This window comes from Hevea brasiliensis, chromosome 4 (assembly GCF_030052815.1).
Source record: "Hevea brasiliensis isolate MT/VB/25A 57/8 chromosome 4, ASM3005281v1, whole genome shotgun sequence".
NCBI classification, from domain to species: Eukaryota; Viridiplantae; Streptophyta; class Magnoliopsida; order Malpighiales; family Euphorbiaceae; genus Hevea; species Hevea brasiliensis.
This window is the reverse complement of record NC_079496.1, coordinates 54,857,734-54,874,762: the sequence shown is the minus strand read 5'-3', so window position 1 is coordinate 54,874,762 and position 17,029 is coordinate 54,857,734.

Here is a 17,029-nt window from a genome sequence, read left to right as displayed (position 1 = left end):
CTTATCCCTTAATAAAACTTGTTAATCTCCCATTGGTTTAAAAATTTTAATTGAGGTCATCATGACATCATTTATATATATTAATCTTATTTCTTTTCTTTTCTTTATTTCTTTCACTCATTTTTAATTATTTTCTCATAAGTATTAATTCATGTTTTATGTCATAATAATTATTTACTTAACTGGACAAGTCGGTCAAAAACCGACTCTGAAGGCGAAATGACCAAAATGCCCTCCGTTTGGCTTAACGGGTCAAAATTGTCTATACCGATTGAAAAATTTTCCTAAATATTTTCTTGCCATTCTAATGCCATAGGAACCTCAATGACCCTTCTCTGGAGTCCCAAAAATTATTTTATGAATTTTTACCCGGGTCTAGGGCTCCTAGTTGCGAGAACTGCAACTTCCCTCTGGGTTACCCATCGTTTTGGGCACCGGCTCATTTAACTTGGTTGTATTTTATTTCTAAAATTTTTCCTAAATTTTTCTTATTAATATTTGAGTTAATTATGGTCCCTCACTTTAGTTTAAATATTTTTCGAACATTCTAGCTGTCCAGACCAACATTGGTCACCGGAACAGTAGAATGTACGGAGTTGCTATCGGGAGGGTGTTACATCCTAACACAGGGGAGTTATGCATTTTCTGCCATACAAAGCTTCATATGGAGGCATTCCAATGCTTGATTGGTAGCTGTTTTTGTAAGCAAACTCAATCAAAGGCAAGTGTATATCCCAATTACCCTCAAATTCAATCACATAAGCCCGTAGCATGTCCTCCAAGATTTGAATTACCCTATTAGACTGGCCATCTGTCTGTGGCTAGAATGTCGTGCTGAAGTTCAATCTAGTTCCTAGGGCTCTCTGAAGACTACCCCAGAATCTAGAAGTGAACCTAGGATCTCTGTCTAATACGATGGATACTGGCATTCCATGTAGTCTCACAATCTCATCAATGTACAACTCGGCCAATCTTTCCAAACTGTAGTCCATCCAGACTGGTAGAAAATGAGCAGACTTGATCATTTTGTCAATAATGACCCATACTGCATCATGACTCTTCTGTGTTCTCGAAAGTCCCATCACAAAATCCATTGTTATTCTCTCCCATTTCTATTACAGTGCGATAGTGGATGTAACAACCAGTAGTGCCAGTGCTCTGCCTTCACTTGCTGACAAGTTAGGCATTTGGAAACAAATTCGGCCACATCTCTTTTCATACCCATCCACCAGTAATGCTCCTTTAGCCCTCTATACATTTTTGTACCACCAGGGTGCATGCAAAAGGAGACTCATGTGCTTCCTTCAAAATGATTTGCCTCAAATTAACATCATTAGGAACACACATTCTACCTTGATGCAGTAGTAGACCGTCATCTCTTATTGAGAATTATGGTTTCTTGCCCTGCCGGACTTCTTTCAAAAGCTTTTGATATTTCTGATCATTCTGAGCAATCATTCTAATCTGATCACTCAATACTAGCTGTACATTCCATGCAACTACTGTCTGCCCCTCATCATCAATCTCTAAGCGGGCATGTAATGATCTCATCTCATGTACCAAGATAAAGGAGTAACCCGTAGACTTGCCATAGTCTTACGACTTAAGGCGTCAGCCACAACATTAGCTTTCCCTGGCTGATAGTCTATCAGACAATCATAGTCTTTTATCAACTCTAGCCATCTCCTCTGTCTCAAATTCAACTCTTTCTGAGTGCCCAAATACTTCAAACTCTTATGATCTGTGTAGATATAACACTTCTCCCCATACAAATAATGTCTCCAGATTTTAAGAACAAACACAATAGCTGCAAGCTTTAAGTCATGTGTCGGATAATTCCTCTCATGCGGTTTCAGCTAGCGTGATGCATAGGCAATGATATTTCAATCTTGCATCAGTACACAGCCTAACCCATTATGAGAAGCATCGCTGTAAACTGTATATTCTTTACCCGGTGTAGGTAAAGTCAGGACTGGAGCCTCAGTCAAACACCTCTTCAATTCATCAAAACTCTACTGGCATTTATCCGTCCACTGAAATTTCACATCTTTCCTAAGCAGCTTGGTTAATGGAGATGCCAACATGGAAAATCCCTTCACAAATATACGGTAGTATCCAGCTAACCCTAGAAAACTGCGAATCTCTGTGATATTTCTGGGTGGCTTCCAATTAAGGACAACTTCTATCTTGCTGGGATCCACCTTAATACCCTCTACCGATACTACATGCCCCAAGAAAGATATTTCTTTTAGCCAAAATTCACACTTCGATAATTTGGCGTATAGCTATTTCTCCCTCAAAGTTTGCAGTATAATGCACAGATGTCTATCATGCTCTTCTGCACTCCTCGAATAGACCAATATATCATCTATGAATACCACAACAAACTGATCGAGGTATGGTCTAAAGATAGTGTTCATTAGATCCATAAAAGTAGCCGAAGCATTAGGTAACCCGAATGGCATGACCAAGAACTCATAATGGCCATAGCGAGTTCTAAAGGCAGTTTTAGAAATACTCTGCTCTTGTACTTTTAGCTGATAATAACCTGATCTCAGGTCAATTTCGGAGAACACAATTGCACCCCTCAACTTATCAAACAAGTCATCAATGCAGAGCAATGGGTATCTATTCTTTATTGTCACCTTATTCAACTGCCGATAGTCAATGCATAACCGGAGAGTGCCATCTTTCTTCTTTACAAACAACACTGGCGCTCCCCAAGGTGACATACTAGGGCGGATAAAGCCCTTTTCAAGCAGCTCTTGCAACTGCACTTTCAACTCTTTCAATTCTGCTGGTGCCATTCTATATGGTGTTATAGAGATTGGGTCCACACCAGGCATAACATCAATCTCAAATTGCACCTCTCTTTCTAGAGGTAATCCTGGCAATTCATCAGGAAATACATCTGGAAAGTCACATACTGTGGGGATGCCTCTCAATGCTGGACTACCCACTTAGGTGTCTATCACATGCGCCAAGTATGCTTCACACCCCTTCCTAATCTTTTTTTTGGCCAGTGCAGCTGAAATAATGTTTGAAGGCAATAACTGCCTCTCCCCATGTATTACTACATCACCATACTAAGGAAGACCAAAAGTAACTGTCTTCAGTCTACAGTCAATCATTGCATGATGCCTGGCTAACCAATCCATGTCCAAGATAATGTCATAATCTTTGAAGGGCATTTCAATCAAATTAGACAGAAAAGTGTGTCCTTGGATCACCAAAGGATAATCCCTATATAGTCTATTTACCCTGACCTCCTAGCCTAATGGACTAGTTACTAGCACATCATAGTCCATTGGTACACTCTGAATAGCAGTAGAACACATCACACTTGCACTAACATATGAATGTGTGGAGCCAAGACCAAACAACACATATACATCTTGGTCAAGGATGGAGAAATTACCAGCTACTACATATGATGTTTCAGCCTCCTCCCTCTGACGCATTGTATACACTCTAATCAGTGCGCTCTGAGTGCTTGGTGGTTAATGATGCTTTGACTTCCAGGAGTGTTACCAGGACCCCTACTTCTGCCTCTACCTCTACCAGCTGGCTGTGACCCTCTAGGTGCAGAGACTTGGGCTGATCCCTCAGATGTAGCAGAAGGTCCAGATCGGCGCGGACTATTACAATCCTTAGCGAAATGTCCGTTCCTTCCACAGTTAAAACATGCACCTGTGGCCTTGAAATAAAACCCACCGTGAGTTCTACCATAAGTCTCACACTACCGGACTGATAAGGCTCCTCGGGGTGCTTGCTGGGTCTGCTGATCAGACCGAGGTGGTCTTTAGCTAGAGAATCTGCCTCTGCCAGATCTACAAGAGCTGGATCCCCCAAACTGTTTCCTCTTCCCAGAACCACTATCAGTAGCCTGGCCCGTAACCTTTTCAGTCTTTCCTTTCTCTTGAGTGCCCTTCTTCACCGCCCCTTCTGATTCTATCCTCTCCAGTTCTAAGGCTTGTGAAATCAGCTCAGAAAAATTCTGGTGTCTAAATCCCACAACTTGCATTCTTAAGCTAGGCCTTAACCCAGCCTAAAACCTCTTACACCTATCTTTGGGGGTGGAGACTAAGCTTCCAACATAGTGGCTTAGCCTAGAAAAGTCTTGCTCATACTCTGCTATTGTTCTATCTCCTTGCTTCGGGCTCAAGAATTCTTGTAATTTCATATCTACATAAGCATCAGGAACCCATTTTTGCTTGAATTACCTCAGGAAGTCTGTCCATGTTAGCACAGGTGGCGCAACCAAGCTGTGGGGGATGGTCTTCCACCATTCATATGCATCCCATTACAGAAGAGATACCGAATATTCAAATTTTAATTTTTCGGCACACTGTAGTTTTCTGAACACCCTTTCCATTCTTTCTAACCACTATTCTGCCTCCAGTGGATCCACAGTACCCTTAAACTCGGTGGCCCCAAATTTGATTAATTTTTCATATTGTCAAGTCGAAGGTTGTGGTTGTGCTGAAGGTGCTTGCATCTGAGCTTGAGGTGGCACATTTCCCGCCATTTGTTAGAAAAATGCAGCCATCTATTGTGCAAATTGAGCAGGAAACTGCGGTGCTGGAGTAGGAGCTGGAGTGGCTGACCCACTCGCGTTCTGGAGTGCTGGGGCTTCCCCTTGGACCTCAGCCTCAACAGATTGTTCCATGGAATGATCTCCCTCTTCCATTTCATTTCTCAAAAATTTCTATTTTCTGAGATCAAACACAAGGAGGTTGACCTCCGTTAGTGCATATTCATGATGTAAATATATCATATGTATCAATTGAAGACACTTGAGCAGTTGCACTTATCAAAGAAATATTCACACACATAGTCAAAATTCATTGCAAAACCATGCTCTGATACCACTAAAACATGTCACACCTTACCCCTCTGTAAGATACAACATGATCCCGTAGAATACCTAATGAACTACCGAACTCCACCTACTGATAACTCAATAAGTATCCTACAAGGGATTTTGCAACTATTCTCTTATATTTTGGAAGTGCTGAGCATTTTGGTAGGAATTAAAATCATTTATTTGAAGCTTTAAAACTAGTATAAATTTTTGTCTATTTTTTATTATTCCTCAAATTTTAGAAAAATTTCGGCAAAGTGCCGTCTGCATTTTGAGAAAACAGTTCTTCAAATACGTGAGAAAAACACTTCCAATAAATTTCTCCACAACTCCCAACCAAAAATAACTCAATTCCATTTCATTCCACAATTCAACCAAAAATTTGTCATCCCAAAATATTTCACAATTTCATTCACATTGCATATAGTATGAAATTTACAAATAAAAATCTTAATTTACAAAAAAAAAGTCCAAAATATCATTATTACAATTTATTATACAACTGCTCAACTTTACATTGATACATAAAACATTACAATATTTACATCAATTAATTATAAGGGTATAAATAAATACCCGTACAAAAGATCAGCGAAGGTTTTTCCAGTTCGGCAGCTCACTCTGCTGCTTTTTCCTTGCTCTTACTGCGACAGCAAAATAAGCTATCGCTGAGTATAAAAATACTCAGTGGTGCACAATAAAAAGTTGAAATCCAGTACATAAAACATTCATTGACAAATCATAATTTAAATATTTCATTAGTACAATTCACAAATTATCAAAACTCATTATAGCATAATTTTGATCAAACAATTTAATAAACATGGTGTTGCCAATTCATACACAACTTAAGCCATAACACAAAATTTCCAATCAATGCCGTGTTGTACACCACGACAAAGCAATCTATAACCCCACTAATCGAAATCAATGAGGGAGGCGGCTAGCTAGCTAATGAGTACTCATCCGATCTACAATCTCAACTGGTGAACCAGAGAGGGAGGAAAAATAATCGATCTCACCCCATTAATAGAGGAGGAATAATAAGGCACTGTCATGCTAAGTGTGAATCAAAAATCTATTTCAAACATTTTATTCAAATAATTCATGAGAAATCTGATGAATTTCCAAATTCCTAGTTTCATTCACAAAGTGGCAAAACAATTCATGATTAACACCAAATTTTCATAATCATACCAAATTAATTTTTCAATGACAAAATGCTCAAATAAGGTTTATTGTGCACAAACCTGACGTGAGTCGCCTCTAGGCCTTGACTCAGTCTCTCAAACCTTCTGGGTCTTTTTCAGCTGAAACACAAAACTTATAGTATCTCAATATCTTTGCTTCATAATAATTCCAATAATTAATTCCAATATGTTTAAACTTACATTCTTGCAAATTTTCATATTGAGGTTACTATTTATGGTACTATTCAAATTAAAATATTGACTTTCTTATACTTAAAAGTTATGGGAACCCCAACTATACTCACAAACCACATTTTGGTCACCAATTTTATTGGTTTTGGCTGTTTTCTCAAAATTTAGGTCTTTTAGACAAAATTGCAAATATTTAGTTTTGGTGTCTTGTTTTGTACTGTTTCATTGATCATATTGCTGCCAAAATTTGGCTAAGTTTTCTGCATAGAAATTGTCCCTTAATGTCTTAACTTTATTCTCCTTTTTGAATCACTCCATTTGGAGTTTTGTAGCTCAAGTTATAGGCATTTGAATCATGGCTGCCGGATTGGACTTAACCAGATTTCTGGGCAAATTTTTGGGTTCTGGCAGTTTTAAGTCACCAATTTTGGGTGGCTAAATGACTTGGTTAAGGGCATAATTTGGGTTTTTATTCTTCATGAAAGTTTTAGGTCTATATCTCAGCTTTCTACTGGTAAAGTTTCAGGTCATTTAGACTTGCCTAGCCCAAGTTATGGCCAAATGAACAAACACTGTTCATTTGGTCATTTTTGTACAGGTCAGATTGCCTAAGTCCGGATTTGGTCAATTTGTTCACTAGGTTTTGGTCACTTTTTGGGCATGATTCCTAAATGAAAAATGTGTCATTTTGTGTCTAGTTTCATTTTCAATTGGCTTCACACCAATTGGGCTTGTAAATTTTCATTTTTGGTCCCTGAAATGGATCTTGGTCATGCTACCTGCATACTGCCCATAACCAATCCGAATTTCCATTTGGTTCTAACACTTCCAACATACACTAATTGGTCACAAATGACCATTTCTCACCTCAAACAAGGTCAAACACACCATTTGACCACATCTCCAATTTTTGTCTTCCTAACCTAGGTGTCAAACCCTAATTACCCTAATTGTTACATTTCACTAAATCAAAGCCTACCAACATCATTCCTCAACTCAATTAAGCTTCCATACACTTTTAATTACATCAAATTCATGTATTACCATGGCAAACCCTAGCTGGCCAAAATCCCTACCTAGGCCTCCAATACTTATTTTTATTTCATTTTAAGCATTCTAACAAGTTTAATTCATGCATTTAAACATAATAATTCAACTAGAAATTAAAATTTCAGCTTACTAATCTCACTTTGAATTTTCACCTCTTCAAAACTTCTTCCTTTCTTCTTCTTTTTGTTGTCAAGTTCTCTATCAAAGCTTAAATTCAAGATTTAATGATGGTAGTTTAAATTTCTATGGTGGGATTTAGGGTTTGATCAAGCTCAAAATGAGCTTCCATGGAGTTTGTGGAGAGGGAGAGGTGAGAGGGTGAGGGAGACGGTAACTTAATGAAAAAATGAGTCTTCTTTTTTTTTTTTCTTTTCTTTTATCAATTTTTATCCTCTTAGAAGACCAAAATTATCCAAATTATTATTTTTATTTTTAGTATTTATTGCATCATGCATTATGTCACCACTTTCTACTTTTTCTTTTTCTTTTTTTTTATTTATTTTTCTTTAGTTCTTTAATTTAATTCCCAATTCCGAAATTTTCTTTTCTCTGATTTTATTTAACAGTTAGGTCAAGAGTCAGCTCTCGGGGTCAATTGACCAAATTGCCCCTCTCCAGTTTGACCAGATTTGTAAATAATTCAAAAATTCTTCTGGATCGCTGACCTAATTATTTGACTAGCTTAACAATTCTTTTTCACGTTTTTCTCTTTTCCACTGTGTTCGCAATAGTCCTAAGGACCGCGGCGTCACATTTTACGATTCGAAATTTGAGTTTAAATCGACCTCGCAGTCCTTCCCGAAAAGGTCACCCATCGCTGTGACTCTCGAGTCATTTAACTTCTTGTGCTCTATTTTTCTTATTTATACTTAACTAATTGACAATTACTAATTATTTGTGTTTAGGGCTTATCTAGTTGTCTTAAGTGTGGTTCTAATTCCCTAGGTTGTCCGGACCGACAGTGGTCACCGGAATAGTAAAATATACCAGGCTATGCAAATAAGGGTGTTACATGGTGAATAAGATATATAAAGGTTGCCCGTTAAGGATTCAGGGGTAAGAATTCATGGCAAACCTGATCGAATTGCCTTTCCATGAGTTTGACATGATTTTGGGAATAGACTGGTTATCACGTTATCAAGCAATGGTTAACTGTAAACTGAAGAGAATTTTCTTTAAAACTCCTAAGGGTAATAAGATCACAGTTGTGGGTGAAAGGACAGATTTCCTGTCCAATGTCATTTCAGCCACAGTTACAAGAAAACTGATGAAAAAGGGTTGTGAAGCCTACCTAGCACACGTGGTTGATACTAGCCAGGCTAAGCCAAACCTGTGTGATATACATACAGTAAGAGACTTCCCAAATGTGTTTCCTAAAGAATTGCCTTAGTTACCACCAGAAAGGGAAGTCGAATTTGCCATTGAGGTACTACCGGGTACAACACCAATTTCCATTACTCCTCATAGGATGGCACCCACAGAATTAAAGGAGCTGAAAATCCAATTGTAGGAGTTACTGGACAATGGGTTTATACGCCACAGTGTGTCACCATGGGGAGCTCCGGTGCTATTTGTGAAGAAGAAGGATGGGACTTTAAGGCTATGCATTGATTACCGGTAATTAAATAAAGTGACTGTGAAGAATAAGTACCCATTGCCTAGAATTGATGATCTGTTTGATTAGTTGAAGGGAGCTGGTGTATTTTCAAAAATTGATCTCAGATCAGGGTATCATCAGCTGAGGGTAAAGGATGCAGATATGCCAAAGACTACATTTAGGACCCGGTATGGGCATTATAAGTTCCTGGTGATGCCTTTTGGCCTAACAAATGCACCAGCAGTATTCATGGACCTTATGAACCATATCTTCCATCCATACCTAGATCAGTTTGTAGTGGTCTTTATTGATGACATTCATGTGTATTCCAAGACTAGGGCAGAACATGATTAGCATTTGAGGATTATTCTGCAAACTCTGAGAGAAAATAAGCTATATGCTAAGCTAGCCAAGTGTGACTTCTGGTTGGGTGAAATTGCATTCCTTGGACACATAGTATCAGCTGATGGGATTAGAGTGGATCCCAAGAAGATAGAAGCAGTGATGGAGTGGAAGCCTCCCAGAAATACAACTAAGGTCAGAAGCTTCTTGTGGCTAACCGGTTACTACAGAAGATTTGTGAAGGGATTTTCTCTAATAGCTGCTCCAATGACCAAGTTATTACACAAGAATGTTAGATTTGACTGGAATGATAAGTATCAGGCCAGTTTTGAGAAATTGAAGGCTATGTTGATAGAGGCACCAGTGTTAACACAACCAGTGTTAGGAAAGGACTTTTGTGGTGTACAGTGATGCCTCACATAATGGGCTAGGGTGTGTATTGATGCAAGAGGGGAAGGTGGTCGCCTATGCTTCCAGGCAGCTAAGGCCACCTAAATAGAACTACCCTACCCATGATCTAGAACTTGCAGTAATTATCTTTGCACTGAAGATATGGAGGCATTACTTGTATGGTGAAAAGTGCTACATTTACACAGACCACAAAAGTCTGAAATACTTGCCAACCCAGAAGGAGCTCAACCTTAGACAGAGGCGATGGATTGAGTTCCTAAAAGAGTATGACTGTGTGATTGACTACTGCCCTAGGAAGGCAAATATAGTTATTGATGCCTTAAGTAGAAAATCTGTTGTAGCCTTGAGATCTTTGAATGCCCGTCTATCCTTAGCTCGAGATGGAGCTATTTTTGCTAAGTTGCAAGTGAAGCCAAACCTGCTACAGCAGATTCTAGATGGGCAGAAGGTAGATGAGAAGCTAATGGCTATTATGGGTAAAATCCTATAAGGGAAAGAAACTGATTATAAGGTGAAAGAAGATGGATGTCTGTACTACAAAGGAAGAATGTGTGTACCTGATGATGAGGAATTGAATACTAGCATTCTGAAAGAGGCACACACCAGTGTTTATACTATGCACTTAGGAAGCACAAAAATGTATCATGACCTAAAGCCTCACTATTGGTGGCTTGGTATGAAGAAGAATATGGCTGATTATGTGACTAAATGCTTGACATGTCAGCAAGTTAAAGTAGAACATCAAGTTCCATCAGGATTACTACAGCCTATAAGCATACCTGAATGGAAATGGGACCAGGTCACTATGGATTTTGTAAGTGGTCTACCTCTCACCCAAAAGAAGCATCATGCAATATGGGTGATAGTGGATAGATTAACAAAGTCAGCACACTTTCTACTAGTTAGGACTAACTGCTCACTGAAGAAGCTAGCAGAATTGTACATTAGTGAGATAGTTAGACTGCATGGAATTCCACTTTCAATCATATCTGATTGAGACCCAAGGTTTACATCGAGATTTTGGAAGAAGTTGCAAGAATCCTTGGGCACACAACTCCACTTTACCACAGCTTTTCATCCTTCGACGGATGGACAATCAGAAAGAGTAATCTAGGTCCTTGAGGATATGCTAAGGAGTTATGTCATCGAATTTGAGGGAAGTTGGGATAGATAACTCCCACTGGCAGAATTTGCATACAATAATAGCTATCAAGCTAGCATCCAAATGGCTCCGTATGAGGCACTGTATGGGAGGAAGTGCAGAACCCCATTGTGTTGGACTGAATTGGGCGAAGACAAACTGGTAGGACCAGACCTGGTGAAATAGACTGAGGAGAAGGTTAAACTGATAAAAGCTAATTTGAAGATTGCCTCAGATAGACAAAAATCCTATGTCGACTTGAAGAGAAAAGAGATAGAATATGCAGTTGGCAACTAAGTGTTCCTCAAGGTGTAACATCCTCAAAAATACCTTCAAATTTTATCCACATAATTTGCATAAGTAATTAAATGAAATATAGAATTAAGTATGGAGGCACTAGTTATGAAAGTAAATAAGTAAGTCCTAGAGTTAGATTACTTTTAGTTAAACTTTATCTTTTAAATTGATAGAGTTGGAAGGACTAAATTGAAATAATTAATAATGGGAGGTGCAATTAAGAAAAAGTTTAAAGGATTAATTTGCATAAGAGGAGAAGTTAGGGGTAGAAATTAAAAGAGGAAAAGTGCTAGCCAATGGGAGGTTGACAAAGCACCAAAGAAAAATCAAAGAAAAAAAATATTCATAAAGGGAGAGAGAGGAGACGGCTGCTTAGCTATTCTTTCTCTCATTTTTTTTCTTTCTTCTACTCTTGTTTCTCTTAAGGAAAAAAGAAAAAAACCCTAAGAATTCAAGAGCATAATTAATGTTTAGCAAGAGTGCTTGAAGACCTTAGCTAGAGGAGTGAATTCTTGAAGGTTTTGGAGATGGCTTGGCAAAGGGAGTGACTAGCTAGATTTTCAACCAAGGTTAGTGCTTTAACTTATGTTTATTTCTGTATTTTATGGAAGAAATTAGTAAATCCTACGACTAGGTGCCATAGGAACTTGTAGATGAGTGAAAATCTAGAATCTATACAGTATATGAATGAACAGTAAATTTTAAAAATTCATAACTAGAGTTAGAGATCTCAGATCAGGGTGATTTTTATGTCAAAAGAAACCTTAAGGAAGGTTCTAAAACTTTGTAGTTTTATGTTAGACCTGATTCTAATGTTAGGTTAGGGTTTGAGGACAAAACATTTTATTGCTCAGATGTGGACTCTGTTCTGCTGATTTCCTACAACAAGACATCCACATTCAATAAATCATAACTGGAGCCACAAAACTCATAATGATGTAATTCTTGAGTCCTTGAAACTCTTATTGAATGCTCTAAAACCTTGTAGTTATGGCCAAGAGCTAATTATGGTAGCTATAGGGTGATATTTTTACATTTCCTTACTACTATCTTGCATGTACTGGATTCTAGACAGGTTGCACCTTTTTAATTAGTTCTGCAATTTCCGATCTAATTTTGATGTGATTCCAAATAGAGATTGAGTTAGACATATGAAGGTTGAGTTCTAGAAAATATGGTCTTGAAATCTTGTTTCTATAAATTATGTTGATTATTTTTGCACCCTGTTTCTGCATGCTGATTATGCACTGAGTGCATTATTCATTCTAGTAACATGTATATTGCATGAGCTGGAAATTTTAGAGGAAAAATGATTAAGCATGTCACACCTTACCCCTCTGTAAGGCATAACATGATCCCGTAGAATACCTAATGAACTATCGAACTTCACCTACCAATAACTCATTAAGTACCCAACAAGGGATTTTAAAACAATTTTCTTACTTTTGATAAGTGGTGAGCATTTTCTAATTGGTATCAAAACATTTAATTAAAGTTGAAAGCTAGTTGAAATTTTTAGTCCATTTTATTTTTTTGCAAATTTTATAAAAATTTTGGCAGAGTTTCGTCTATATTTTGAGAAAACAGTTCTTCAAATACTTGAAAAAAAGGCACTTCCAATAATTTTTCTCAACAACTTCATCAAATTCACAATCATCTCAATCAATTTCAACACAATATCAACTTCCAAAATTCAAATCCACCATTTCCAATATCCAACAATCATCAAATAACATTAATAAATTTCATTCAATTCAAAATAAAATACTACCATTCATATTTCATTAATGACAAAGTAATTTATATACATCATTGCAAAAATCTACATTAAAAGAAATTCAAACTAAATTTTATTACAAACTTTATACAAACTTTGTACAAGCTACTCAAGACCCATTTTCACATGTCCATACATTTATGTGCATCACAAACATTGAAATAAATATTTACAGTCAGGGTATAAATTATACCCGATATAACTTCAGGGTAAGTCACTCCACAATCCTCAGCAGCTCACTCTACTGCTCCTCTAGTCTCTAAATCTACGACAGCAATAACAGCTATCCCTAAGTACTAGGGCTCAGTGGTGCACAACATACTAAAATAATCTTTATGTAGAATTTAAATTACATTTATTCAAAAAAATTGGACTAAACATGAGAATTAAATGCAAAAAAAGAATTATGAGATTTTAATCCAAACAAGTTCATTTCGAAGTATCAAAACACATTTTATAAAACCCACAGTTATATCATGCCATTCGAAACAAATATAATCTCAATAGCCAGAGGCTAAGGAGAAGTCACATCACAAGGCTAGCTAACTCAAATATATGGATATCCATTCAATTTCTTCTTCTACTGGCACACACCTCAACACTTCAGCCAGAGAAGGAATCAAAATTCGAAACTGATTACCCCCACTAGTCATGCTAGTGAGGTGTTCAAATATGTGGTCATGACACTGTGGTTTCAAAACTTATCTTAACAATTTACTAAACATTGTCATTTCAAATATATACAATAACTTTCAACAATTTAAATCAAAGCATCATAAATAATGTCACAATTGACTATTTCAAATTATTCAAAACAATATGCAGAAAATAATTTATAGAAATTATACGTTGTGCACAAACCTTAAGCGAGTCGCCTCTTGGCCTTGACTCGATTCTTCGGGTTCCTTCTCAGTATTCTTTTCCACTGAAACACACAGTTTCACAGTATTTCAGTATCATAACTTAATATAAATCCAAAAATAAATTTAACTTCACTTTTACCTAGCTCTAATGTGCTAAACTCGACGTTCTTTAATTTTTGTGTTTTGAGTTACTATTCACTACACTATTCAAGTCAATTTGTTGACTTTCTAAGGCTTAATAGGTATGGGAATTCCAACTTCACCCACATACCACATTTTGGTCACTAAATTTGTTGGTTTTGGTTGTTTACTCAAATTCTAAGTCTTTTAGGCAAATTTGCAAATTTTCAGTTTTGGTGTCTTAAGTTGCACTGTTCCATTGGTCATTTTACTATTAGAATTTGGAAAAACTTTCTTCATAGAAAATGTTTCCTATTGTCTTAAGTTTATTCTCCTTTTTGAATCACTCCAATTGGAGTTTTTTAGCTCAAGTTATAGCCATTTGAACCATGGCTGCCGGATTGGACTTAACCTATATTTTCTGAACAAATTTTGGTTATGGCAGTTTTAGGTCACCAAATTTGGGTGGCCAAATGACTTGGTTAATGGCATAATTTGGGTTTATTTTCTTCATGAAAGTTTTAGGTCTATATCTCATCTGTCCACTGGTAAAATTTCAGGTCATTTAGACCTGCCTAGCTCAAGTTATGGCCAAATAAACAAACATTGTTCATTTAGTCAGTTTGTACAGGGCAAACTGAGATTTTCCGGATTTGGTCAATTTGTTCACTAGGTTTTGGTCACTTTTTGGGCATGGTTCCTAAATGAAAATTGTGTCATTTAGTGTCTATTTTCTTTCCCAATTGGTCTCATACCAATTGGACTTGTAAATTTTCAGTTTTGGTCCCTCAAAGGGACCTCGGTCCTGCTACTAGCAGCATGACCCCATTGAATCTGAATTTAACCTCAACTCCAACACTTCGAACACACTTCATTTGGTCACAAATGACCATTTCTCACCTCAAACTAGGTCAAAGACATCATTTACCAATTTCTCCAAATTTTGTCTCCCAAACCCTAGGCCCAAAACCCTAACTCCCAATTTTTGTTACATTTTATTAATTCAACACATATAAACTTACTTACTCAACTCATTCAAGCTCGTTTTTACTTTTAATTCATTCAAATACATGCAATTCTCACCCTACATAGGCTGGACGAATTTACTCTTGTCCCCCAAGGATGTTTTCATTTCATTTTGAGCATATTTATGAGTTCTTTATGCTATAAATACATTGATAAACTAAAATTTTGAAGTGAATTTACTAACCTTGAGTGTAGAATTTTCTTCTTCCTTTCCTTCAAGTTTTCTTTTCTTTCTTTCCCTTGGATCTTGTTTTCTTTTCTTTCTTTCCCTTGGATCTTGTTTTCTTGTTGCCCAAACAAGTTTTATCTATGGTAGTATAATTTTCTATGGTGAGATTTTTGGGTTTTTCAAGCTCAAAGATGAGCTTTGATGGAGGTTTTAAGGGTGAGAGAGCTTTGGGAGAAAGAGAGAAAGAGAGCTACGGGAATGGAAGAATATGGGTCTTTTTATTTTTATTTTTTTTCATTTTATGTGTTTTTTAAATATTTAGTAAGAGAAAATTATCCTAAAATTTAAAATTTTAATTATTAAGTTTATTGCATCATGCATGATGTTATGCATGATGTAATAAGCTTTTTCACATTTTCCAAATTTTTTTCTTTTTCTTTTTTATATATTTTTCTTTAGTTCTTTAATTTAATACTCGATTCCAAAATTTTCTTTTCTCCAATTTTATTTGACAGTTAGGTCAGGGGTAAACTCTAGGGGTCAATTGGCCAAATTGCCCCTCGCCAGTTCAACCCGGTTTGCAAATAATTCAATATTTCTTCCGGCTCTCTGACCTACTTATTTGATTGGCTTAACAGTTCTTTTTTGTGATTTTCTCTTTTCTAATGTGTTTGCAATGGTCTTAAGGATCACGGCGTCACATTTTACGGTTCAAAATTTGAGTTTAAATCGACTTCGCAGTCATTCCCGAGAAGGTCACCCTTCGCTGTGACTCTCGACTCGTTTTACTTCTTATGTTCTGTTTTTCTTATTTATACTTAACTAATTCACAATTACTAATTATTTGTGTTTATGGCTTATCTAGTTGTCTTAAGTGTGGTTGTAATCCCCTTAATTGTCTGGACTGACACTGGTCATCGGAATAGTGAAATATACCAGGCTATGCAAATAGGGGTGTTACAATTCTCCCCCCCTTAAATAAATTTCGTCCCAAAATTTTACCTGGTATCAATCTCTGAACAGTTGTGGGTGTTGTCTCCTCATGTCCTCCTCTCGTTCCCAAGTAGCTTCTTGGCCCGAATGATGGTTCCACAGCACTTTTACCAATGGTATCTGCTTGTTCCGTAGCTGCTTCACCTCATAAGCCAGAATCTCTATGGGTTTTTCTTCATATGTGAGGTCTGGATTCACTTCAATTTTCTCTACTGGTAGTACATGAGATAGGTCTAATCGATACCTCCTCAACATAGGCACATGGAAGACATTATGTATCTTCTCCAACTCTGGAGGTAGTGCCAATCGATATGCCAAAGGACCCACTCTTTCCAGAACCTCATATGGCCCAATGAAATGAGGACTCAGTTTCCCTTTTCTGTTGAATCTCATAATTCTCTTCCAAGGGGAAACCTTGAGGAATACTTTCTCACCCACTGCATACTCAATATCCCTTCTTTTCAGATCAATGTAGGACTTTTGACGGTCTGATGCAGTCTTAAGTCGATCTCTGATCACCCTAATCTTCTTTTCAGTTTGCTGAACAATTTTAGGTCCAATCATCTTTCTTTCACCTACGTCATCCCAACACAATGGGGTTCTACATTTTCTGCCATACAAAGCTTCATATGGAGGCATCCCAATGCTTGATTGGTAGTTGTTATTGTAAGCAAACTTAATCAAAGGCAAGTGTGTATCCCAACTGCCCTCAAATTCAATCACACAAGCCCGTAGCATGTCCTCCAAGATCTGAATTACCCTCTCTGACTGGCCATCTGTTTGTGGGTAGAATGCAGTACTGAAGTTTAATCTAGTTCCTAGGGCTCTCTGAAGACTACCCCAGAATCTAGAAGTGAACCTAGGATCTCTGTCTGATACGATGGATATTGGCACTCCATGCAGTCTCACAATCTCATCTATATACAACTTGGCCAATCTTTCTAAGCTATAGTCCATCTAAACTGGCAGAAAATGAGCAGACTTGGTCAGTCTGTCA